The sequence below is a fragment of the Alosa sapidissima genome, chromosome 18, assembly GCF_018492685.1.
Source record: "Alosa sapidissima isolate fAloSap1 chromosome 18, fAloSap1.pri, whole genome shotgun sequence".
Classification (NCBI taxonomy): domain Eukaryota; kingdom Metazoa; phylum Chordata; class Actinopteri; order Clupeiformes; family Clupeidae; genus Alosa; species Alosa sapidissima.
The window spans coordinates 22,097,765-22,119,925 of record NC_055974.1 but is presented as its reverse complement, the minus strand read 5'-3'; the positions used below and the strand labels follow the sequence as shown (position 1 = coordinate 22,119,925).

The 22,161-nt window shown below is 41.6% G+C and overlaps 1 long non-coding RNA gene across 1 annotated transcript in view; it reads left to right on the top strand.

The window, feature by feature from the left end:
- The first annotated feature begins 8,560 nt into the window (after positions 1-8,560).
- LOC121690491 overlaps positions 8,561-22,161 on the top strand; it is a 29,141-nt gene continuing 15,540 nt past the window's right edge. Inside the window, exon 1 of the long non-coding RNA XR_006025091.1 lies at positions 8,561-8,723. This is a non-coding gene — a long non-coding RNA (uncharacterized LOC121690491). The remainder of the gene's footprint in view (positions 8,724-22,161) is intronic.

Here is a 22,161-nt window from a genome sequence, read left to right as displayed (position 1 = left end):
CATAAGAAATAAAGGGCTGTCTCAAATACAATCCTGCCCCTAAAGGCCTGTACTTTGTCTTAAGACCCCGGCCATAATTTGAGGATTTACAGTATCTAAGTAGACAAACTGGCTTCAGATATCCAACAGAGTGAATAGAGATTGTGCAGTCTTGGTTAGTGACGTGATGCTGGTAATGGGGAGTTTTACATAGCCTAGCGTAAACCTATAGGTTATTATTTATTTGGTGTACCTATAAGGCTTTTTACCTTATCAAAAGTGAGGGGGATGACTGATCTCTTCAACACTGCAGGGGATTTGGCGCTTTGGTGTGTGTTTTGTAAGAATTTAAGAAATGTTTCTATATTTTAACTTTTAAATGCATCAATCAGGTGCACTTTCAAAATAAATTCAGAGGTCAGACTTGCTTATTTTTATGGAAATATTTGTGCTGTAGCCTAAGATATTTTGCACTTCAGAATTATAACCATGCACACACAGGTGGAATAGTTATAGTGATATTGCAATAAGTTCACAACCACAAAAACATATGCTACATTTCACAGTTCAGAAATGTTCAGAAATGTGTGTACATTTCAGCACTCCATGAAATTATGCAAAAGTGGTCACCTGTGTTATTCAGCTAGTTTATTTAAGATAATATATTGGTCATGCCAATATAACTATATTCATTTATCTGTAATATGATTGGCTGGAACCTGACAATATAAGAACTATGATAGTGGGATAATCTATGGCTGAGCCATTTACAAAAATGTATGTAGGCCTACTGACAAATAGTTTACATTAGAATACATTATAATTTCGCCCCAATGAGGCTATGTAGAAATGTGTTGCAATTTTAAAACCGGATTACTCAGGAACCACTTATTGCACAGAGGCATGCTTTATATCCTCGTATTCGGTACGGTTTGCTGTTTATTGTGATATTGGGTTTGGGTTGTGTGAGTAATGGGTGTGCACTGTGTGCAAAATGCAAATATGATTAGCCTAAATTGCACGTCGGTTCAATGTTAATTTTCTCGCGAACCATATAAAACATATGTATAGGTTTAGTTTAGTTGAACCTCATCTGTCAGGTAATTGACCTACCAGGTTGACACTTCAGCGTGAAAAATACTCAATAACACTCAAAGCATACCTGAAGCCGGGGAAATGCGGGGGAATGAATGCGACTGGGACGGCTTCTGAAGTAGCATCGCAAATGAGAGAAAATTTAGAAAATTCCACAGACAGGGGGTGCTCTTGAACCCTCTCACCGTCTCTGAAAGCATAACCGTGGCTCAACAGGTAGATCTATAGGCTAAACTCATTTTTCAGGCATCTGACCGACCGGGTTGACACTTCAGCGTGAGAAATCGGGGGTGTGGCGTGTGAGTGTGTGAAACTAATCAAATGCGTGTGTCTCACGGCCAATGCGTGAGAGTTGGCACCTATGAGACTATAACATTGAGGTAAATATGACATATAAATGCCTTAGAAGATGACTTGCCTAGCCATAAGCTATCATTAGTACTAGGGTACTAGTACTCGCGTAGTATCTCGATGATTTAGCAATATAGTGTCACCATTGTTGCTAATTTGCAAATCAGCTTTCAGGCTGTTGGATGGTCAAGTCAGTTTATAAGCGTTTGGTACAGGCTTGATGGTATGACAGTCTCACAGAGAACACAATGAGCCTCTGAACCACCATGTTTAGGCCTATCCTTTGGCACTCTTGTGTGAAATACATGTAGCTATAGTCTCTTGTTACACTTAGGACTTAGGACTATGGAGATCACAAAACAGTTATTATTTATAAATTCATGAGAATTATAATTATAGTTATAAATGTTATACATGTGATTGCCACTATTAGTGCACCTACACATGGCACAGTTCAAGAACACACATACACCTCAAAATCACACACTGACACAATATTGACTTTAAACACTAGGTGAAATGATATACATGTACATGCACATACAAAGTGCCTATTGCAAAAATATTCAATCAAATTACTGAGTATGAGAGCTATCAATGTACCATAGAAATAGTGCTGGAAATATGATATTGCTATATGGAAATATAACATGCATATAAACTAACTTGCTTAATATAAACTAACAATTTAGCAAAATGATTGGGGTTAGCTCAAATGATTGCTGTTGAGCGCTTATGTAATAAAGTGAGTCAGGCCTGGTTAGATTGTGATACATACTTCACATGCTCATCTCACCATGCAGGTGGGTTGCGTCCCCTGGGTCTCACTAGGCAGAGGCTCTCCAGTCTGACTGGGGAATTACACCCAGGGCCTCTGTGCTGTTCTATTGGGAGCCGGAATCAGAGCAACAACAGTCATTAAGGATCTGGAGAAGCTGTTCAGGAGTTTATGTACTGTATGTGTGTATGTATGTGCAAATGCAGCAAGATGCCATCTTTAGCTGACACAAGTGTTTATCCATGTTACTTTAGTCTGTATACGGGACCAGTTGTTCAGAGAGACTGTCTCTGTGTGTGTGTGTGTATGTGTGAGGTTCACATCCTGCTTTCTTGTGTGTGTGAGTGTGTGTCAAGTTCATCTCCTGCTTCCTTGCTTCTACAGTTAGATTAAGTATTTGCACTGCAGGGCACTGTGGGTTTTTTTTTTATTTGTATTTTTTTTGTCAATTGTGATAAAATATCCATGGTGTTGTTTTTCCCAAAAAGGCTTCTGGCCTGGAGATTATGTGAAATTAGATATCTATAATTTAGTTCACACTTCAGAAAATGGCAAGAGGAGTCAACAAGTGGATGTGTGTCTGTGAGCTAGAGAGCAAGTATGTGTGTGTGTGTGTGTGTGTGTGTGTTCATGTGTGTATGTCTGGCTTATGTGTGTTTGTGTGCGTGCATGTCTGGTGTGTGTGTGTGTGCAGTGGATTGATTTTCCCCCCCAGGCCTTCATTACTTGACCCAAATCTATCTGACCAGAATTATTTTTTGTGTGCATAGATGACTCAGTTAGACTATCTGCTCATCACATGTTTCGCCCTCAGTAGAAAGACTTAATCAAGCTCAGCTTGTTAGGCTAAAAGCTTCAGGTGTTTGATATCAGTGTATCAGTTGTATCTTATTGACCCAGCAAGCGGTTCAATTAGACTCTGACTCCCACTCTATTGACACGTTTATCTGAGAGTAGAAAGAAGAAAAAAAGAACAGCGCGAGAAGACTATTTTTCTCAGGTTTTAAATTGCCTGCAAGCCACATCCATGCTTTGTGATCACAGCTACTTGAACTTATTGAATTTTTTTTTGGCTCCGATATAGCTCGAGGATTCTTTGACACACCCACCAACCAATAAGAACAGTGTATTACGTGAGGGAAACTTGCCTTCAAGGCATCTCTTGGGAGGACATAAGAAAATATAAAAATGAGATCTGCAGTGATTATGATTACACTAGACGTTAACAGATTGCTTAGGAGAGGAAAGAAAAGACAAAAAAAAAAAAAAACATAAAAAGGAAAACAAACAGCCAACGTCAAGGACACACAGCTTGGGATTCCTGACAAATGTGTGCGATAAATGTCGATAAATGTGCGATAAATGATAAACAAACGCTCGCCGCTATGACGCTGATTGAAAAGATCAGCTTGGTGAGGCCCGAGCTTTCTAGTTTAAAGATAAAGACAAGCTGGGAAAGGGAAAAACACATATCACGTCAGATTGCAGATAGCGTCCCAAGAATGATTGTTAGTGCTGGCAGAGCAACAGCAGAAGCAGCATCAGTGTCTGTAGGCACGTAAAGCATCATCTACACGCTCACAGCAGTGTCTGTAGGCATGTAAAGCATCACCTATACACGCTCACAGCTGTGACGGTTGGCCACCAGCTGGGACCACCATGTGTGTCTGTGATGTGTTTGTGAGCTAGAGCAAGTGTGTGTGTGTGTGTGTTCATGTCTGCATGTCTTGCTTATGTGGGTTTGTGTGCATGCATCTGCGTCTGGTGCATGTGTGTGCGCTTGCATGTCTGGTGTGGGTGTGTGTGTGTGTGTGAAAGAATTTTGTTTTTTTCTCTGAATGGGTGCTTAACGAGACTCGAGACTCCAGGATGTTCATCTCTGAAATGATACTGTGTGGGGGGTACGGGTGAGATACACCTCGAAGGGATCAATATTAAGGCAATCATGAAGTGTTTTCGAGGTGCTGTGCGTCTGACCTTGACGGGACGGACGCGAGCACCCTGGTGCAGAGAGAAAATATATCTCTCTCCCCGTGACTGGTGTCGGTCGGAGTGATTTTTTATGTACACGCCGTTTCACTGTCATCGCCAAGGATGGGTAGAAAGGGGAGTCAAAGAGACCCAAACAAAGATGGATGGGTATTGGTTTTTCTGAATTTAACTCACACACACTCCACACACACTCTCACGGGGTCTCGGGTCTTAGCTGGGTTAGGGTCGTCATGTCCACCCTGAAAGGGTTCGATCCATTCGAGACCCGTTAAGTCACTCATAAATTCATCCATGCATTTGTGAGTCACATTGGCACTGTGTTATGGGTTGTTGTGAATCTAATAGCGGGACGTCACCGCGGTAACAAGGGCACCCAATGAGCGGAGAGTACCGGTAGATGGATGGAGCATCATTTTATCAATCATGCTTTACAGGATATAGACCATTTAACAGGCCCAAGGTTATCGTTAATGAAACAAAACATGTTTGTCAGCCAAGACAAGCCAGCCATGAAGGGAAAAAAAAACAATCTTTGTAAAAAAAAAGAAGATTTTTTTCCCCCCCGATTGATTCTGGCATATCTCTCCATAACCACTTGAGGTACATAAACACACAAAAGATGCCATTCAAATTTCTCTACTAAGTAATCTATTATATTCCATTCAAGTGTGTCATCATTACGTCAATGTTATTCTCCTCCGCTCTGTTTACCACACGAGTCTTGTTGTGTTGAAAAGCTTTTATCTCAAAGAATCCTCCCACTTTCATGACTGGCAAATGGCACCGATTCATTATGCACCAAACACGTGAGACATACTGTAAGGAAGTCTTAAAACATCACTCCCAGCGCAGAGTCTGCAAAAAGCTGTCCCTGTGAAGAAGTTGTGATTTGGTGAGAGGCAATTTAGCTTTCAACACAAACTGACGTCTAACGTCTCCTCACAAGTTCCTGAAAGGCCCCAGCCCAGGGTGGTGACTGACATTGGAGCAGAATTAGCTATATGCCAGGCTCTTCCTGGAAGGCTCTCAGACAGCCCACATATTTCCGGTGTAGCGTCTATGTTGTATCGGCTATTATTACACGGCTCTTCATAATGCTGAAGTATGCTCCATTCACTTGAATGGGCCTTCCCAACGTTCGGTGGTCTGCTAATTCAGACCGCTGTCAAGGAAAATGGGTTTTGTGCTTCTATTTCACGTCTTTCATATCACTCCGCAACTACTGGAACTTCATTCAAAAGTGAAAAGCAGACGGTTGATCAGCGGTGTTCTAAAGAATGTTTGATTCAAGTTCAGCGTGTGTTGTAGCGAACTATTTGTTTCTCAGCAAAAGCCACGATGAATGGTAACAAATAGGCTATAGGCTATGTAGGCTAAATAGTCATATTGTGGGGAGTTTATTGTTTCATTTTGGCAAGTAGCCGTGTAATAAGCAGGATAATGTATAGAACACCGGTCATTATTGGGAAAATAAGTCCCTTTAGGGCGGAACAAGACCCCTCCGCTGCGCATCGGGGTCTGGTTCGCCCTGTTGGGACCTATTTCCCGATAATGACAGGCGTTCTGTACATTATCCCTTACTTGATTAACCCTTAAAGGTGTGGGTTTTTGAACATTCTAACATAAGATTCCGTTCCGCAACAATTCTAAAAGGTTCTATGTTGACAATTCTAAAATTCTATGTTGAATACAATGAACCCAGAGCCTTATAGATCGATCTAGGGCTCTGAATGAACCCAGATATTCGTTAGAACATTAATTTTACAACATTCCCATCACACTGGTAGCCTGGTAAACCAGACCCTGGAATCTTTCAGATAAAGGGTCTGGCCACGAGTAATGAAAATGGCCCAATTCGAGGGGCGGCACCAAGCATGCATTTGAAACTCTCACTGCACGCAGTTGGATAACGCTACGACCAATCACAACAATTCATCAGTGTCAGTCATCAGTGTAGCTCGCCTTTGTCCCGCCTACACCGATTTGATTGGTCCCTCTCGCTCGAGAGATAGAAGAAATTTGGATCATTGCTCAATTCAAACAATTCAAATTGTGCTCTCGCGAGAACTTTGGATTTCCAGGGTATCACACTGGTGTGACGGTATACCTTTAAGGGTAGTGTTCCTGTTTACATGGATGTGGTTGGGTGTTGCACTTAGTGAATGAGCATGTTGAGATGCTGAAGGATTTGTTTGTGTGTCAAATTTAAATAAAGAGTTATTCAGTACTGTACAGTATGTGAGTCAACATGAAAGGAGCAAAATATAAAAGGAGATGCTGTTACATTAATGCTCTACTGAGAATATACTGTATTAGCTGTGGCATGTAGTCCATTGGCTTAAGGCCCAAATCAGGGACAGATGCAATCCAGCATCAGATTTTTAGTGAGAGGCCACAAGTGGTCAGCCGAGATACATCACAGTTTAAATAAAATTCAAGGTGTACAGCCAGAGACGTTGCTGACCACTTGTGTTTAGATTTCACGGTCACATTCATTAGAGCGCCCATTTCCTGGGACGCATCAGATCACATTAATATTTATACCACTAAAGATAAGTGGTCAAATGTGTCCACTTTGGCTAGTCATTTCAGTGATCGGATCACAATGTGTCTTGGTTATTGTTTACACTTGTATTTAGAACTGACCACTTGTGATTGGACAACCGAAGATGCATTTTAAAAACAAAATGTGCTCAGGGTCTCTGACAGCTCATGGCTACTATGCAGTACTAATCCACACTTTTGACAATATTACTTGAATCAATGCACTCTGTCAGGTGTAATTTGATGCATCTGTCATCTTCACGTTTTGAACTAGAGTACAAGTAGTCTATGCTTTTGACATGAGAGGTTCTTTCCTTGGTATTGATGTATTTTCCTGCGGATCCAAACACAGCTGTGGCAGTGCATACTTTTGCGAACTGAAGAGAATTCATAGAAGAAGAGGAGAATTCATAGAAGAGGAGGAGAATTCATAGAAGAGGAGTATTTAGAAGTTGTTGTCAAAACAGCCTGAGAGCAGGGGTGTAGTGGTGAAATAAGAGGTGAGTAATAAACTATGAATTATGTGATCTCAGTGAGGTGGACTGCGCCATGTGGTATTGGATTTTTTTACCCAGGTAAAAAAAAAACTATTAAAAGTATACTTTTTGAAAGTGTACTAAGTACAGTTTGTACTTTTTTTGTCAAATCCAAGTGTAATTAAGTGTATTGAATTATGTATTAAGTTCAACTTAATACCAACTTGACTATACTTTGAGTGTAATTAGTGTGCTAAAATGGAACAACTTTTTTCAAACTTTAAGTGTTCTTAAGTACATTATATGAAGAGATTTTATCAGCATTCGGAACACAGTCGCAGTACAATTTTGTAACATCCCAAGTGTATTGGAAATGTACTTAAAAGGCATTACAGTATAACTAATAATAGTGTAGTAGTGTATTTTGAATACACTCTTATCATCCTCATTTCTATTCATTTGGCATGCTTCTGTAATATTAAAGAGTAAGCTACAGAATCAGAATCATTTAACAATATGCTTTGGGACTCACCTGCTAACGAATAACTTTGCACTTTAGATCCAACTGGCTTCAGCCCTTGTTATCTCATATGAAGAGTCCTTCTGTTATCTCATATGAAGAGTCCTTCTGGACCAACGTCTCTGGCATGACTAGAATTTATGGTATCTTTAATTTGGACAAACCTGTAACCTTATACGGACCGTAAATGTATGCATTTTCTGGTCTCTACAGTCCATCTGTCTTGCAAATAAAGTTACAAGCATAGACTGTATAAAATAAAGTTAATGTTTGCTCACACCACGTTTTGCTCGAAAGGTGCACAGATCCGCCCACTTCATTTCAAATTCAAACAGCCATGTTATTGGTCAACTGGACTGCCTATACATTTAACTGTGTTGCCTATAAATTTAACAAAATGCCACATTCATCCTCTCACAACCTCTACTACATCACAAAAGTATAGGCTACTACCTTACTAAGACACAAAATTAACAAAAGAAAAAATATTATTTGATGACCAAAACTGATAGATCAGTGTGTCTAGGCTAGGTTATTGCACATTGCCATCCATGCGGCTGACATATCAGGCCTAAAGGCTACACACATTAGTATTTTATTAAAGGTGAGATGACTATGAAACTATACAAACAATGTATTAGGCCTACCAAAAAATATACTTTCCATAAGTACACTATATTCAACTCTAAGTATTAGCAATTTAATACACTTAAACTAAATAAACTTCTTTACCATTTAAAATACACTAACAACAAAGTACACTTTTAAAAGTACATTACAAAAACACTTTGAATATTGCACAATACGTATATTTAATGTTAGTACACTGAAGTTGAACTTAATAACATCTACTTTGAAGTATACTTTCTAAAAGTACACATTAAACATACTTTACATAAAGTACAAAAAGTGTAAGCATACTTGCTTTATACTTCATATACTTTAATCATATTTCTAACACACTAAAGTATACTACTTTTTTACCTGGGTGAAAAGGCGTTCAGAACATTTTTGATGATGGTGGAGGTTATTGTCCAATGTTTATAACAATACCAGTGGTATTAAATGGTTACTTGAGTGTTGATGAGTGTACATATTGTAACGTTTGAAGGTTTCAGGACGCCAAGCATTGTTCAATGCAAGCTTTATTGTGAGTACGAGGGCAGGGACTCAGACACAGAACACAATGCAAACAGGGCAGGTCAAGTAGACACACACACTACACACACAGGGGAGGACGCACCCCCCACACAAAAAGGATCACACACGAGGGAGAACTAAAAGGGGAACATGTTACAATAAAGACGCTAACTTTACACTTATAACTTAGGAGAAATAGCGACATAAACCCCAAATGTTCACCCCCGTATCCCAGCATGCCCTGCGTGGGAGAACGCTACGCAATGTCTTGTGCGCCGACGTTACATAGCTCCCCCAACAAGCAATTGCCGTCCTCGGCAATGCCCACGAGGTAGCCACATGCTAATGTCGGCGCGTGTCGCCCGCCACTCAGTTCAGTGCGACAGTACCGCCAACTCACGTGGGGTGCACAGGCCGCAGGAGCTCACTCAACGGACGCCACGCTGCTAGCAGTCCAGTGCGGGCGTGCTAACAGCCACGTGGCCGTCCCCGCTCATCACCAGCTCCCTCTCAGCAGCCGCCCTCAGGCTGCACTTTCCGCGGCGTGTCACGCGGCACTCCTCCTCTCCTGACAGGGCCCTAGGTGGCCTTTTCAACCGTCGACACTGTACCAAGCACCGGGGTTCGAGGGGGGTCAGATGAAGCTGCACCAACGCCACTCCGCTCCGTCGTTTCACCGACCAGGACAGACAGGCACCGACTCCGCAGCAACCGGACCGCGCTGAGCTCTCCCGCTGCAGCTACCGTCTTCGACGTCCCTCCTCGTGTTGCCTCCTCGCAGAGCCGTCCTGCTCTGCTCTCGGCCCATTCCACTCCCTCGCGGCCTCAGTGAAGGCACGACCCCCGAGATGGCCATGCTATCGAACTCCACACAACAAACTTTTTTTTTATTTTTTTTTTAAATGGCGCCGGCCAACAGGCCAACTAGAACTGGCGCCTACACAGCACGGTGCCTCTCACACACACCCAAAAGTCACAACCCACACAAAAACAGTCACACACTAGAGGGCCCCCACCCTCTTCCCCACCCAAAAGTCCATGCACTGCTCCCGGCTCCAAAATGGCGTGAACCAGGCGCGGCTGCCGAGGCTCCCGCTCCGCCTCGCCGCCTCCAACTCACCGGCGGCGAACGGGCCCCGTCTCTCGCCGACCAACAGCCGGGCTGTCGAGGAGGGCCGGAGGTGAGCCGCCAACTCACGCCGTCGCTCCCCCGGCGGGGGCAGCCGCTCCGGACCCTCCCCGACTGGCGTAGTTGGTCTCACGGCTCCTGCACTCCCGCCGTCACTGTCGCTCCCGCTGCCGCCGAGTTCCTTCACGAACTCCTCCAGGCCCGACTCGAACTCTTCATCCTCCTCCGGCAGCACTAGCGGACGGCTCTCTTCTTCCGTGCAGAGGTCCCCCGGCGAATCCTGCGCCGCGCGAAGCCACGCTTTAATGAGAGCGCCTCGCCTCCTCTCCCTCCTCCGGCGAGCCTTTGTGTGAGGTTTGGGAGCCCTGACAAGGGCTGGCAGGAGCTCAATTACCCCCTGCCCCGGGGTCAGGTCGCCTGCCCCCAGGAAAAGCTCCGCCACACGTTCCCATGTTCGAGGCCTCCATTGCTTTCACTTCTGACACCACTGTAACGTTTGAAGGTTTCAGGACGCCAAGCGTTGTTCAATGCAAGCTTTATTGTGAGTACGAGGGCAGGGACTCAGACACAGAACACAATGCAAACAGGGCAAGTCAAGTAGACACACACATTACACACAGGGGAGGACGCAGCCCCCCACACAAAAAGGATCACACACGAGGGAGAACTAAAAGGGGAACATGTTACAATAAAGACGCTAACTTTACACTTATAACTTAGGAGAAATAACGACATAAACCCCAAATGTTCACCCCCGTATCCCAGCATGCCCTGCGTGGGAGAACGCTACGCAATGTCTTTTGCGCCGACGTTTGGTTACTACAGTGTGACTTGTTAATGTTAAAAGTTGCAATTGGTGAATAAACTTTTTTGAGAGGTGGATAAACTCTTTAATAAGAGGTGGATAAACTAAACTCTATTTCTGACATTTCAGAGGTGGATAAACTGTGTTTACTTGCGTTTAGCCTTCAATACATCCCTGCCTGTGAGATATAATAAAAGAGGAAGTCCCTGAAGAAAAAAAGTGGTTGCTTAAAGGTGCACTTTCACCATGTTTACTGGCTTACTAAAGGGCTTTAGAAGGATGATTTATTTGTCTTTTTATTTATTTATCATTTCAGACTGTGGGGAACACAATACAGTTACTATACCAATAATCAGCACCACAGGTGGTGGTGATAAGTGGCACTGCAAAACAGCTAGCGCTGCGCTAGCTAGTTTGCATGCTAGCTTTAAAGGATATCTGGGCAACACAGGGCACACGTTCTGTTAATATTTCCAGGTCATTTGTAAATGTTTACACTGAAAAAACTCATAGGACCTTTTAAAGAAACTTATAATTGTAGTTTTTGTTAAAGATATGTCTCTTGTTGCCTGTATATAGCTCCTGGAGAAGTTTAAGAAGAAACGGTAAATATGCAGCTAAAATAGACTAATATTACACTCATTTCTGTGGCTAAAAACATGTCCATGTCCAAAAAGATCATACATTTGCGCAGGCCGATTGTGGACAGCGGAGTTTGAAAGTTTGCCTCTATGCAGTAGCAAAATACATGTAAAAGTGGAAACATCATATGAAACATTACAGCATTACAATACAGTAACTAATAGTTATAACATTAACTATTACATAAAAAAAAAACAATGGAGGATATAGCATTTTGGAACCAAACTCTTCATATATATATATATATATACAGTTAACAAAATTATTCATACCCCTGGCAAATATTGATTCAATGTTGATTTTCTCTTTATCGATATGTTTGTTCTGACTGAAAATGACCACATGTTAAAAGGTTGTAAGACAATGTGGGAGAAACATGGAATCAAAAAAAGAAGCATTTTCATCTTTTTACATTTTTTATGAGAAATGGCGTGTCCAAAATTAATCATACCCTTTTTAAATAATCAATGGAAACATCTTTATTTGCATTCACAGCTCTCAAAATGGTTCTTATAATACCTACCAAGCCTCTCCATGTCTCCAAAATGATTCTAGACTGTATCTTTTTAACAGCAATCTGGGTTTTAAGTCAAGAGCGATTACTTGCCATCCCTCTGGCCTTGTGCTCACTTTTTTGATGGATTGAGGTGTGGACTATGGCTGGGCCACTCTATAATGTTGCTATTGTTCTCGGTTAACCATTTCTTGCCTTGTTTAGCTGTATGTTTTGGATCATTGTGTGCTTCAATGGTCCAATGCCACCTATTGGGGCAGGTCTCTCGGCAGAGAATTATGTATGACACCCAGCTGTTTTGAGTTGCAGTTACAAAACCCAATTACATTAAAAAATATATATATATATTTGAGAAGTAAGCAAATTGTACCCGACAGAATACAGAATTCTAGGACAGAGCACTGGTTTTGTTTACCCATAGCAACAGTTGCTATGCGCCCCTGGTTGAAATGTATGAGAACATTGCAGACACAACCAGGTAAAAATAGGCAAAGTAGGCTCCTATTAGCCATTGCAAATTGAAATACCATTGACAATTATAACATATCCCACCTAAATTAAGGCATGGTTTAAGCCCACAGCAAATATGCAATCCTGTGTCATTTTAATGTAGCCCGAAATTATATATATATTTCAGTCAAGTCAAGTCAAGGTAGCGATTCAGACAAGGGTTTCTGCCCCACGAAAATGTGTGGTCACCGGTCAATGATTAACAGCATATGAGCCGCACACTACTGCAAAATACACATTTGTAGCACAAAACCAATTGCCTGAAACCATAGTTTTCAGCGCAGGCAAACCGCTGGATGGCCCTTCCGTCAAAATACAAAGATGAGGGATTTGCATTCAAATCTATCGGATGACCCTCTACTACGGTGTCAAGCGACGAAGAGGGGGTACCCTCAAGGACGTCAACTGGAGGACGTCAGGGCTAAATGACCAAACGGCAGTATGTGACGACTAGGGGTGAGACTGTGTTGCAATGTATATATAAAGGTTCCTGACACCTGGTCTAAAGTATCAGGAAAGTGTCCAGCCTTTCTAAAGTGAAACCTTGCAGACACCACCAACTTGAGGTGAATTGGAGGTTGGTTGGAAATATTGCATTAGAAGGTTCTTGTTATCCTGTTAAAATAGCAACAACCCAAATTACTTCAGAATATTTAATAGGGTTATGAAATATTTTGTGGCTCCCATTTTCTTTATAAGCCCGCAAAAGCTTCAAAGCTTCTGCTAAGCACTTATGATCATTTCAAGTACTAGAGCCAGTTCTGAAACAATGAGGTCATTTCTTTTAAAGGAATTTCTGGATGAAATCACAGCACTGCCTTTCAACTTGAAATAGAAAATCTATCAGAATCAGTGAGCATATTAAAATGCATATCAGTCTTACCATAGTGTTTAATCATGTATATGTTACACACTGATGATCTGCTAATAGACCCTGGAGCATGGAGTATTCCAGTCTGACAGTTAGCCTAGATTTGCATTTTTCACTGGCAGTGGGTTACACCAATTAGCCTATACCTGTAGCTTTTAGCTATATTCTTGCTGTATGCTAACTTCCAGTAAATTACTGTAATTTCCCAACTATTAGCTGCAGTTTATACATTGATTTTGCAAAATTTCTTCAGCTATGAGGTTAATACAGGGGGGCAGTTAATATGTTATTAATATGTTTTTTTTTTCTTTTACTTGCATAAAACACTGTCATGTGGTTTATACCTATTTTTTACAGTCTATGGTTTATACACAATGCGGCTAATACACAGGAAATTACTGTATGCTAAGCCAGGCTAGCGGTGTCAGAGTGTTATTGCACACACAGAGAACAGAAAGGTACATATCCGCTTATCTTACTCTGAAGTAGATGGTAAATAAGCCAATTTCCCCAAAAGTTGACATGTACCCTTTTAATAAACCATGAGGTAACAGTGACAAACTGTCATCAGTATGGTTTAGTGTTATATGTGTGAGATTCTTGTTGATTATTTGCTTGGGTTGTGTGGCTGTTTGCTGCTCTTATACATGACACATTACATGTTGTTGCAGACAGTGTGATGTTGATGGTTAGAAATGTGCAATTAGAGGCCCATGGTTGCTGGTGTACTCTTAGTGTGTGTGTGTGTGTCATTTCATTTAATTTATTTATTTATAAGGACACCACACATTAATTTAGCCTAGACGCACCCTAGCGCGGGCTAGTCTAGCAACTCTCCGTTAGCTTGCAAGCTGGAAAAATTAAGCTTCAATAAGGCCAATCACATCATTTATAGAGTCGGTAGGCGGGCTTAACATAATGATTGATGGCAGAGTTGCAACGGTTCGGCGTGAATTCCCTGCTACTTGAAAACAAAGAAGATGGATGTTTCTGTTGTCGAACAGTGTGACACAAGTTAAGCTTTTTTTTAAGTTGGCAAAAGTTTGAACTAGCCAACTAGCTCTGCTGGTGGGAAAACGCATAGGACTCATGAGTTGTAGCGCTATCCTATTGCGTGCAGAGGGAATTTGAAAGACAACCAATTATCCCGCCCCTTGAAAGACAACCAATTATCCCAGACCCTACATTTTAATGTGGGTCTGACTCATAACATTAACATTTCTGCAAAATGTGCCCGTGTTAGCCAGCTGGCTAATTTTCAACTGTAAGCAACGGCAATTCTGCGCTATGAAGCACATTATTTTCAAATAAAATTCTGCTGCGCAGAGCAAAGCGCTCACTCCTGAACTTTTACCGTGGCGTGCTGTAAATGGGAGCGTACCTATGTTCCCAGGTCCTATGTTCCCCGGGTCCTATGTTCCCCGCTTTGTATGAGACCGGGGAACATAGGACCCTTTTTTAAAACCCTAACCCTAACCCCGAGTGTGGTGGGAAGTACTGTATAACTTCATATCTGACTGTTCTAGAACTTCTTATCTAATTGTTCTAGAACTTCTAATCTGATTGGGTAAAGTGAGAAGCTCTTACAGAGAAGCATACAGTAGGTGACTAAAATCACTGGTCCTAAGGGGGACTACACAGTCCCCTCTTAGGACAGATCTTGTAGCTCTACTGTTGGAGTTGTTTTGAAGAGTGTGCATGAGTGTGTGTGTGTGTGTGTGTTTGTGTGTGTGCTCCTAGTGAGCTTACTGCTCCTAGTGTGTGTGTTTTTGTATAACCTAATACACTAGCCTACCCCCGGACGAGTTAAATGCAGAGGAAAAAAACTTCCTGTATGACAAATAAAGTAACTTAACTCAACTCAACTTTCATTTTATGTGACTTGTTTGCTGAAACGTTGTTCTTCAGCTGAATTTCTACTTACCATAACATGGCATTCTGACGCAAAAAAAAAAAAGTCGACATTTGATCCTCGTCTGAAGTGTGTGGGCTTTTGTTCAGGTGTGGAGACACCCAGCAGGGTGGGGCTGGTTCTGTTCACTCTGCATGGCTGATGTGACCTGAATCATTGCGTCTGGCTGCAACTCAGAGGCAAAGCTATGCTGCTGAGAACACTTCCGAATGACGCACAAAACTTTCACACAGGAAAAGGCAAGGCATTACACCCAACCGTCACACACAAGGCTGGGTTTTTATAATTACACTCAGCCCTTGATCATGAGTGCATAATACTTGTAACACACAAAAACAGAAAGAGAGAGAGAGAGATGGGGAGAGAGAGAAAGAGAGAGAGAGAAAGATGCCACACATACAGTAACCCTTTGATATCTGGATATGATACATTGAGGATATGCACTGCTTTAAGAGATGTGGGGATATGCTGTACCTAAACTATGAAACAACTGTATACTAATATATTACATATTTGACATATATGGGGGGTTTTATTTGAAAAGGCTAAATCAACACCAAGAAACCAAGGCAACACGAAACCAATTTCTACATAGAATAAGAATAACAACACAGAGGTCGATGGGAATCGTTACCTGGGCAACATTACAGGAATTCCTTGCAAGACCTAAACCCTCTATTTAGTGATTTAGCCATTCATATGTACTTCATTGACATGTGTGTTGAGGAAGATATATGGTTTCCTTTTATATCCCATTCCAATTGATCAGTCTGACCTAACACTGCACATTTCTGTACCCTCCTTATGAATAACACTTCATGTTGTCATGGCTTCCATGGCTATTTCCCTTTGACCTTCATTATTAATGGCAAATGTTATTTTTTCTCTTCAGAAAATGCCTGGAAGTTGTTGAGCAGTTGTTGAAAGATTATACTATTATCGATAAAATGCTCAAATTGGCAAAAGTCCAACTCTCTGGACTGGTCAGAGCGAAGATATATTCCTCAAGTATTGCATAAAAGGAGCCTACGTGTCATTGTAGAAGACCATAATCAGAGTACCTATAGGGGTTCTTAGAATCTTAGAGTATTACTATAGTTCTTTTTCACAAGTGACCATAGACACAAACTAATGCATTGCCATGACCATCTGCCGGGAAGGCTTTCACCCATATCCCTCCCTTGGTTTGGGCTGTTTTTAAACACAGCAGGCCGAACAGTATTTTTCTTAATGCTAAAACCCCATAATCAGACAGGCAAGCCACAATCGCACATTAGACTGGTTCATATCATTTGATTATTATAATGGCCAGTATTTCTTAATTTTAATTGGTTGTTTTACCAAAATTAATGTTATTGTAATTATTACTATTAGTGCTGTTATTCTTGCAAGTTGCTTGAGATAAAGGTGTCTGCCTTTATTTTTCTTGGCATTGTATTCATAAAGATTCTCTTACACAGAAAGCAACCAGTTAGTTAATCGGAAATACAGGATAATTAAACATTTTTTCTATTGTTATTCTATTGATAATACTTGTAATTGCCTATAATTTGCAACCTTGAATAGAGTGTATATTGCAGCGAAATGTGTTTCAGATGATAAGGACATGATAAGCATCTAAGGCTTTGGTGATAAGGCTTTGGAGACATTTCTGAAGAACAAATGCATTACAGAATCTTATGAACCATGATTACCATTACTGTACTCACCTTCATACATGAAATACTCAATGAGATTAAAATAGTCATATATAAATGCACACACACTGTGCATTCTTACATTATTGTCTTTTGCAGTTGGATGTTCACAGTGCTGAAAAAAGCAAAGCATCTGTTCCCCTGTGCTGTGGGAATTAAACTAACCTTTCTACAAGGTGTGCCATCTTAAAACTATTCAAACTAAGCAACTCTAAATATTTCAGCAGTGCAAAGTGGCGTGCCCTGACACCGACAGACCTTTGAAATCCAAACAAAAACAAGCTGTTCACGACTACACAACCACTTAGCGTGACAAAGTTAGTCAGGACAAATGGGGGCAGCCCAAACCACAGAGCAGCAAAGACAGTGTTCCCCTTTGTCATCACACACACAGACACACACACACACACACACACACACAGAGGGGGCAGACACACACATACACATACTGTACACATACACACACAGAGAGAGTGAGAGAGACAGATAGACACACAGACACACACACACACACACACACACACACACACACACACACACACACACACACACACAAGCAAAGACAGACACATGGACACATGGACACTTTTACACAGCCTGAACCTCGACTCCTGAGCCCATCTGCTGCCATCACTGGAGACTCCAGGATGACAGGCAATTAATAAGATGGGGTTACAAGCTGTGGGGACAACCTCCCTGGCATATGCTGGTCTAATGGCACTACACTGGCTACAGCTCCCTTTGGTCAGCCATGCCGGGCTGGTGTGGTGTGGTGTGGTGAAGGCGGTTCTACTCTATCGTTCTTCCTCTCTCTCTCTCTCTCTCTCTCTCTCTCTCTCTCTCTCTCTTTCTATCTCTCTTTCTTTCTTTCTCTCTCTATTTCTCTCTTTTTCTGTTTATCTATCTCTATTTCCACCTCTCTCTCTTTCTCTCTCTCTCTCTGTCTGCGATGGCACGCAGAAAGCAGCGAAATATGATGACGGAGCAGGAAAGCCCTGGCATGGGTGGTGGATAGACACAGAGGGGGGAAAAGGGGTGTGATTGATAGGTTCTATTACCACCATATGGTGTATTACCGGGCAGAGACGTTTAAACTGATGTCTGTATGAATGTGATGATGATGATGGGGATAATGATGATGATATCACCTGGTCAAGAAATAGCTGAAGACGCGCTGCCATTTGGCAGTCTAGAGGCTGACCACTAGATAAAAGAGTAGTTGGAAAGGAGTACTCTATGATTCTGGTGAAAGGCTGTGTCATAATTAAGCTCAACAGCCAATCAAATTGCACTCCTCCATCTGAAATGTGTTAATGGACAGTAATTGTTTAAGGTTCAGACCTTAGTATGTGTGTGTGTGTGTGTGTGTTGCACAGTAAACTGAGAGCTAGTCAAAGCTATTCAGTGAGTTTTAATTGAAAAGTGAAAGGCATATTGGATTACTCGAGGAAGGGGAACTTTCACCAGACCACATAGAATGTGTGTGCCTATTCTAAGTGTGCGTGTCAGGACAGCACTTACCCAGCAGTCAATGAGCTGATGCTGCTAATTGATCTCAACAGCTGTGGACGTCAGTGGGCATTGAAAATTGCCGTGTTTTGACATAAACATGACGCTGCTTCAGTGCAACAGAGAGGCTTTTATTTGTCATTTTATTCCATCAAAGCATGATGTCATGGACCTCTTTTATCCCAGCTCCATCAATGGAGAAGAAGAATAAAAATACTAAATATTCCTGTGCATGTGGGAGTCAGACTTGTCAAGATTTTGATGCTTTGAGTGATGATGAGCCTTAGATAGTCACTAGCACTTGAAATATGCATCTTGTGAAAATTTCCTGAATTTAAATAGCAATAATGTACACACACACAGACACACACACACACACACACACACACACACACACACACACACACACACACACACACACACACACACACAATCTCATACCAAAACGATTTAATATAAAACAAACATCCCCCCCAAAAAAAAACATTTAGTGGAATATAATGATGTCATATCATGTATAGATAGAATACAATCTAATCATTTTAATATAATGGTGGTTATTTGAACCCCACATTTTCAATCCTATTTTTCTCAAATGTCAAGACAGATTCACACATTGTACATTACACCTTTATACAACAGTTAGGTCCGGTCGAGCTATTTATTCATTTTTGATTGGACGAGAGGCATTCGTCATCATGAGAGGCATGAGTCATCACAAGTGGCGATATCTCAGCACATCCCCACTCAAGACTTTTTACTGCTAGTAATCACTCTGCGTATTGCATTGAATTACCAACATGAACGTTCTATTCATTCATAGCGAAAGAGCAACGATTTCATAACGTCACCTTGGAATGAGGAAAACACAAAGTACTGTAGGTGGCTGGCAGATTTTATTTGTTTATACAGAACTACTGCCATTTTAGAGTTCGCTCCGCCATGTTGGACTTTAACATAATGGAACACCCAGGACCCAAGGCTCATCAGGATATCACCAGAGCACCAGGCATAGCTTCAGCCAGAGGCATGGAGAGGCAGCTCTGTCCTGACAGATAAGGATATTACAGAGCAAGTGGACAACATGAAAGGCATTCAAAGGTACCACAAAAATCAGACAGCTGTCCCATCTCCCGCTGCAAAGTCTCCATCAAGGCATGCCTGTCAGTCTGTTGAGCTGATGATGAAGAAGGAGGAAAAGGATGTACTCTCACAACCCATCCTGACGAGGATGTAGCCCAGGGGTGGGCAAACTTTTTGGCTCAAGGGCCACATTGGGTTTTGAAAATTGGCCAGCGGGCCGACGTAATGTCACAGTGTAGCCTGATAGGGTGGTTCCAAATCCCATCCCGATTCCTCAAATTTACAGACTAACGAGTGTGTAGTCCCACGTACCGATAAGGATGCATTGTTACATTATAGCCTGATTAGAATGTAGTGTCACATCCCATCCTAATGAGGATATAAGCTATGCCCCACATCCTTCTAAGACCACGGTAAAGATGTGGCCTTTGCAAGGATGGGAAAAGGGCTGCTTATCCCTGTTTGGAGGAGTGTTCAAAATGGGACAGCCTTGTCACACAGTTGTGATGCATTCAGCCAACAAAATACAACCTTTGAAGCAACCCCTGAATTGAGACACAGGATGTGCTCAGATGTGCTGACTGTTGAGGATATCTCGTACTGATGAGGATCCTTACAGGAAGGAAAAATCAAACATGAAACATGTCTGAGGAAGGGCCCAAAATGTCATGTTATGAAATATTTGCTTGGGAGCTCCGTCTGGTGTGTGGACTTTATTAACACTTTACTAACACTTTACTTGACAGTATCACAATACGGTTAACATGACACTGTCATGACACATGAACCCTAACCCTAATCCTAACCATAATCCTAACCCTAACTTGTTATGACAAAAACTGAATGTCACTTAATAACAGAAGCGTTATGTCATAAACGTTTATGACACATTCATGACAGTGTCATGCCACTCTTATGTCGATACTGTCAAGTAAAGTGTAACCCTTTATTGTTATTGCTAGGAATAAGGAAATCAGCCAGGAGAGAGTGTCATGGGAAACACAATGATCGTCTCAATAACCAGGTTAAGATCCGCTAACCTGGCTACTTTACTTACTGTAAATTCCTTAACAGCTTCAGACATTCAGCATCAGTAAACAGTGGATATCTGACAGTATTTTGTTATTATATCCTTTCTATTATTTATATTACTCAGACTTGTCTTGTATTGACAATGATTTTTCCTCCATTAGGTCTATGACTGGCCTGAATAAACTGCCCTGAATTTATTTACCGAGCAGAAGCCGTTTTAATTATTGATGAGCGATTGCGTTTCGCCCTTTTAAAGGGAGGTCCAGGGGGAGATTGTTCGCTTTAGTGTGAGCTAAGCTATTTAAGGGGGATGGCTTATGGCTGTTTGGCAAGAGTGCAAAAATGTAAATGCTCACGAATCATTTTGAGAGAAGAGATACATACACACACACACACACACACACACATACACGCACACACACGTACATTGTCTCTCTCATGCTCTCTCACACATGCACACCTACACACTCAAAACACCCCTATTATGCAGACAAACACTGTTCAATACAAAGGACTGGTCATTGTAGAGTGTAAAGAATGATCGAGTGTGCTGATAGACACTTTTCTACAATTCTCTAAAAGAAGAAATGTTGTATTTGTGTTTTATGAGAGGGGTGGGTGTCGGGTGCAGGTGTGTGTGTGTGTGTGTGTGTGGGGGGGGGGGGGGGGGCATGGTGAAAAATTTGACCTCACACGTGTTCCCAGCGATGATTAGTGCACGGTAGTCCAACAATTAAGCAACTGTGGGAACCTCCGGAATTCTAATACGGCTTGAGCTTCCCAGGTGCTCATTCAGAATTCAACAGACTCACCGAGCGGCGGGGTTTTTGACTTCTAAGCATTAACTGCCAGTCATTAGAGATTTTTAGATTAAGTGTGTGTGTGTGTGTGTGTGTGTCTGTGTATGAGTGTGCATATGTGTGTGTGTGTAACAGATGATGAGCGACCTTCAGTGAATATCATTGGAGAAACAGGAGCAGTATCTCAAATAAACAGACGTTTGAAGTTACCGACTGCAGATCTCGGAAGTCAACTCTTAGAATGCTCTCAACATTGAATGTTTTTTTTTTTTTTTAACAGAATTCATTGCTGCTCTGTGCTACATCACTCTGGCTTCAGTGGACCCAGCATTAGTCAATAAAGACTATTTGCCATGGAGCAGTAAATTATTTTATTCACTATTTAATGTTTGAATAAAAGATTATAAAATTCATTCAAAATATAGCCTATGTATGAAAGTATTTGTAAATGTTTGTATTTGTGTGTGTGTGTGTGTGTGTGTGTGTGTGTGTGTGTGTACACGGGTGTGTGTGTGTGCACTTGCACAACTGTGAGAAACCATATTCATTCTGAGCATTCAGGCCAAAATATTAGGCTTAATCCTACTCTGAAATCACTGGTCTAATACATCTCATGTCCTTGCATTCAATAGTAACTGGAGTAAAATTTCATTTCATACGATATATGCAGTTTTGCCTTCCTCACACGTTGTGTTCACAGGTGTGCTTCACTTGTCTTTGCCGCCGAGGCACCTATAACTCATTTGTCTTTCTCAGGCATGGTCGAAAACTTTGCTCACATA